Source organism: Chinchilla lanigera, unplaced genomic scaffold (genome assembly GCF_000276665.1).
Source record: "Chinchilla lanigera isolate Chin_1 unplaced genomic scaffold, ChiLan1.0 scaffold00090, whole genome shotgun sequence".
NCBI lineage: Eukaryota > Metazoa > Chordata > Mammalia > Rodentia > Chinchillidae > Chinchilla > Chinchilla lanigera.
Window position 1 is genome coordinate 3,982,617 of NW_004955491.1, and position 6,154 is coordinate 3,988,770.

The window sequence follows — 6,154 nt, forward strand, 5'->3', positions numbered from 1 at the left end:
TACTGTTCCATGTGTGTAGTCGTAGCTCTATTCAATATCTGTAACTGTCAGCTACAATGCCGTGGTGACCAACTGTTACAAAACATTTTTCCTCTCGTTTTATCTGCAGTATATTGGATGGCATTATATATGTATATGCACCTCAATAGAGAATTAGAGCCAGACAGTCTGATTTGCTTCCTCTGTTTCTTTTATAGTTGTAGCAAATGTATGGACACTACCTAATATATGCACAAGTTAGGTGCTTGTTATTTTGCTTTCAATCTCAAATTTTTATGCCCCTGGGATAAAATCCTAACAGACGGAGTCCTCTAAATGTCACAATACAATAAAGCCAAGTTATTATGTGTATTGGTCTGGAATCATATGTGGGACACTACTATATTTTAAATCAGCTACCCCATGTGTCGTTCCATCAAAGGAGACACACAGCCGTGATTCAGAGGTCTTCTGTGACAGACGCCTTTGAATCTCATGGTAATTTATTGTTGCTTCTCAAAGAATAGACATTCTAATCAGTCACACCTCTTAGCTTAATCAGGAACCTTGAGCAATTTATTCCAATAAATAACACATTGATCTTATTTAAAAATAATAAAATCTATGTTAATGAGTGAACACAATTCTTCCTACTGGGCTATCTAAAAAAGTACCTAATTCATTCATTTAAAAAATTACAAATTTTATTTCTAGAATGATTACTATTTATGACCACTGTACTTCAGGCCTCTTATACTTAAAAACTTTTTAAAAATTTTGTAGACTCCCACATGTTGAGGAATTCTCTATGATCTTTCTTTCTCTTCTTGGAAGGGGTGAGATGAGGTTAATAAGTTATGGATGCTATTTTTCTGGTGGCCTGGCTCAATAAAATGGAGATTCTGACGTGTTAGGGCTACGTATACATACTTTCCAAGGTTTTCTGTATGTCTAATTTATTGGAGGGTCTCAGTTTCTTGGGTACTGGAAAGCCTTATGCAGACCCACCAATGGTCCAATGCCCCCGTACCTGACATGTCCCAAGGAGGACAATGGACCAGTTCATTCCCTTTCAAACCAAAGTAGCAGGACAAAGGAGAATCCTGATACCCCTTTCCAGTAGCTGGTTCACCTCACTCTTCTGAATATCTTTAGTCTTAGAAAGTCTTAACCATTCTCCCACAAAATACATTTAAAATGGAGAATCGTTCAATGTGACTAAATATCAGAATAATGTAATATTTACAAGTGGCATATTGAAAGCAAAAGCTGTTTCATTTCACCAAGGCAACTACCATTTGGGGTTCTTTTACATATTATCAAGTTGAAAAAACAAATTTTAAGCATTATGGTAAAGGAGAGTATGGATTTCTGATGTTTTTAAACCTACTTTACAGTATTATTTTCTTTTTTGTTTGTTTGTTTGTTTTCCAGTACCGGGAATCGAACTCACGACCTTGTGCTTGCTAGGCAGGCTCTGTGCCGCTGAGCTAAATCCCCAGCCCCCTACAGTACTACTTTCACACTTAACAAACAATACCAGATGGAAGTTTATTGTATTCTTTATGCATTATCTCTGCTCTTTTCCTTTCTTTTTACAATGATTAGGGGGTTACAACCATCAAAACTAAGGCCTGGGATGGAAGTGTTCTCGCCTTTTCTTTCTCTTTTGTCTCTTCTTTCCTCCTTCCTGCCACAAAAGATGAAAAGCAGGATTCAACCTTTCTCTCCAAATTTGCACACCCCGGACACTGAGTGACCTCAGGGGTCAGTGTTGCTCCTGCATCACCATCAATTAAGACACAGAGACAGCAACAATGACGTTCTTCCTCTGCAAGGGTCACAATGTGGCCCCCGAACAGGACACAAACAGTGGGACAGGACAGTAACTAACTGAACTGCCAAGGGAGTGCTGGGAATCTTGGCCTCTTTTGGGGACCTTGGGCTTCACCGAAATTCCCACATCTGTTTACAAAGGCCATATCCAGTACACTCTAAATGGTAAATCATTTGATTATGTGAAGAAGATGAGATGACCATTTTTGCAATTCTCTCCTTAATAGCTTAGCACAAGGGAACTTCACTCACAATGATACGACCCTACTCTGTCACTCAGATCCTCCCAAATCTTGACACCTTATATCCCAATCAACTAAGCACAAATAGGCTGGTTGAGGTCTCTTTTTAAAAAACCAAGAGGATGTTTTAAATTTCAGTGAACATTGATGGCTTATTTAGGGTTTGTGCACCAGAAACACCCTCTCTGTGAAAGCAAGCATCTTCTTTCAAGAAGCCGGGAGGAGGAGACTTGGAATGATTGAAAGTTCGTGTCATTCTGTGTCCTCAAAATGCATATTCCATGGAGGTCAAGGACACTAGCCCAGGACGCAAAAGTTATTTTACTATTGAATTATGCTCTGACACATCTTAGTATTTAACAATATATTTCTCCTCACTTTCAACTAACTGCTTAAAAAAAAAAACCTCGTATGAAAGATTTTAATAGAGCTGGGAACAAGGGTTTAGAAGGCTTTGGGTAGAAATAAATTTTCCTGTTGTGCTGCATTGACAAACAAGCATACCCTGCCAACACGAGCAGGTATTCAGAGGCACCAGAGAAATTACTGGCACGAGCTGAAGAGTGGGTCTTAAAGTTCTTGTTGAACATCTGTCAAACCGCTGCCAAGTAGGCTGAGAGCTCAGCACAGACACCAACTCCAGACGGTACTTCAGGCAGCCCACACAAAAATGAAGTTTTTAGGAAGCATCAGGAAGAAACTTCTATTTCCTTCTGTGATAGGATCTGTTCTTTTCTAGTCTCCTTCGTTTTCTCCCTCTACCACACGATCATCTTCTTCAACGTTTGTGGTCCCTCTACCTCGCCTGCCTTCCAACAGGTAACACCAGATGTGCACCTCTTAACATTTTTCTTTCCCTTTTTCCATCCCATCAAGCAGTTTCGAAAAGAAAAGCAGCAGTTATTAAAGTGAATTGGAGTCAGCCAGCCAATCGTAGGTCCTAAAATTGCTCTTCCCAGGAGAACCACCTGATCCTGAAATAGGTGAGAAACCCACAGCTGTGCCTGCAGTGGAGGGAGGCTAAAAGTCAGTGGGAACATTTTTGAAAAAGATGTTTTGGTGAAAATGGACCCCAAGAGTCAGCTGGTAGGGTCCCAAGCCTTTCTCTCTCCCACACACTAAGAGACCCTGGCCCAGTTGAACTTCCGTCCCCCTTCACCTGGTGTTTAAGATAGAGCTGTTTTGCCTACGTTATAAGACAATTGTGAGGTGCTACTGACTGCTAACTAGAGAATACTTCAAAATCCAAATACAAAGGCCAAGGTCAGAGGAGCCTAGGAGGAGACTGACCTTCTGGCTTGTGGTTGCTACATCATATCAAAAGTGTGGCCACATCCGGGAACGTGGAAACTTACAGAGCGTTGCTAAGTTATTCACCAAGTAGATTTCCAGGGAACCAACCTGTCCTCACAGGGAGACACGACCCAGCCAAAAGCCAGAGAAATTGGCATGTTTTTTGTATGCATAAAGCCCTGAATTCCCACCTGGACATGACCTACAGCTCACCTTACCTGTCCTTACACATGCCCCTCATGCAATTAGACAGGCTTATAAACAAGCCAACAAGAAACATCAAAGTGACATTTTCAAGTGGCCTGGTGGTTTTGTGCCTGTACTACACTTACCCTTCCTAGAGGTGTTGGAAACTCTGTGCTCCGTGTACAGCTGTACCTAAACTCACCGTCACTGAAATAGGAGAACCATGGGCACAAGTTGTCTGATATCTCCCATGGAGCAAAGATTAGCAGAGGTAATAAAGATCTAAACGAGCACATGGGAAGACCTGCATTTAGTTTCACTTCCGGGTGAAAGTGTGGGGTAAGAACCGGCCTGCTCAAGGGTCTGCGCCGTGCCCGGGGCTCGGTTGATTTACAAGAGATTACTGCTGGCTTCCAGGGAGACTGAAAAATGGGGAGTCCTCCCAAGCAGGCCAAGAAGCACTTCTCAGTGTCACTGACTCAAAGCTTTATTTTGCCAGTTTTTCTAATTTTCTCAGTGAGCACGGCGACTGCAGCAGAGGTTAGAGCTGAGGGAAGCTGGGCTGAGGATTCTCTGTAAAGTGGGGAAGGGCTCCATCCCTGGGAAATGACCCAAAATGTCACTCTCTAAAAGCAACAGCATGTAAACTAGAATGAAAGAGGGAAATTATGTATGTATGCCTATTATTCTTTGTGAATGTCTTTCATTTATCTAAAATTATATTAGAAGCCAGATTGATAAAATAAAAAATTCAAAATAGTTTTAATTATCCTAAAAGTGAGTCTTTGTGTTTTGTACCATCCCAGTCTCTTAGAAGTCATTTTCGACCTTCAGCCAAGGTCAGCTACACTCACTGAAGCCGACACTGGCTGGGAATATAATCTTCCTAAAAGCTTCAGAGATGGGGTCAATTCTCAAAGACAGGTCTTGTTTGGAGACGTCCAGGGAATAACCCTTTTTGCCACATATATTCTCCCAGGCCCATTCTTCTTAAGGCAGTTTAATGGATACTGCTACATCTTTTGGATCAGTTTACACACAACTTGACAAACTGTGAATAAAGTGACATGCAGAATACACCGCAATCCATATTCAGAAGAGGGGAGTTGTACTAGACAGTGGGCAAATGGATCCAGGCCAGAGAGCTAGACAAGAAGTTCCCAGGATGCATCTGGGGGTGGGCATCTTTCCAAGTGTGTCCCGTATGCACTAAGGGCTATGCTCTGGGTCCTATTTTCTGGTCTGGGAAGCCATCTCCTTTTAATCAAGCCTCACTGTGGCATCTAGATGTATACTAAGGAAGCCTGAGTTCCAGTTAAAAGCCCAACCTCTCTGTTCTTTATCAGTCCCTCAAGTCAATCAATAACAACAGCACTCCAGCATGTTTAAAAGCGTCATGCAGTAAGGTTATGTGTCATGGCGCTACTTGGTAAATGTGACCCAACAGGTGCCGAGTGGCATAAAGTCCCTTGAGGAAAGGAAATACACACAATAGAAGTTGATAACAAACTTTAAAAAGATAGGCTGACAGGTTGAGGGCTTAATATCTCCAATAAGAGTTTTCGAGCCACAATATATTTACTATCTTTCCCAGGGCCACCGACCACAAACCCTGCGTATGTGGAAATCGGTAAGTTCCACAACAGTGACATTGCTACATACAAGGTGAACAGTAGGAGGGAGTCACCCGAGAGAGGTACATGATAGAAATACATATAATCTCACACTTTGTCAATTAGAATGTGGCATGATAGGTTTTCAGACTATGGAAAAGAGCAAATTACGCTGTTATTTTTCAAGAAGAGGTTCGCGTCCTCCCAAATGAACCTACGCCTGAAAGCTAAGTATTATACAAGAAATTGTTAGCATAAGCATGCATACTCCCGAAGTCACAAACTCAGTGCATCGTAGGCTAATCCTCGGAAATACAGATTCCTCTCTGCCAAAGGTCCCTCCCCGCCAAAACACATTCCAAATCCTGCAAAGAGCTGCGGCTCAGAGGAATTTTGCCAGGGTAAGAATGCAAGTTTTCTTCTCTGTTCATGCGTACACAATCCTTCCACTCATCTTCATTCATCTTCTGCAGGTATGGAAGGTAAGTAAATCTCCTGGGACAGTAAGTATATCAATTCTTATGTCAAGTCTTCACCAAAGAAAAGAAACAAGCTTTTATGTCCCCTGACCAAAAGCCTGAGAAAGCTGTCTTTTCTGAAAGCATGAACTCAAAACTGTAAGATTTAAGTGAAGATAGGATAGAATGAAAACGGAGAGATGAGCCAGCCGTGGTGGTGCACACCTGTAATCCCAGCACTTGGGAGGCTGAGACAGGAGCACTGCCACAAGTTCAAGGCCAGCCTGGGCTACAGAATGAGTCCAGGCCAGCCTGGACTTCACAATGAGATCTTGTCTTAAAAAAAATAAAAATAAAAAAACTGAGAAATGAACTTATTTTGCATACACAAATGGTGAGTTGTAAGATAAAGTTTTTAAGTCTAGAAAGGCAACGTTAGAATGATATACAAGGGCAATTTTTATGCCATTGAGAAGAACAGAGAGAGTGAAAGCTTGCCCCCAAGGCCTAATATATCAAGATTAGGATGAACCTCTGAAGCCAGAAA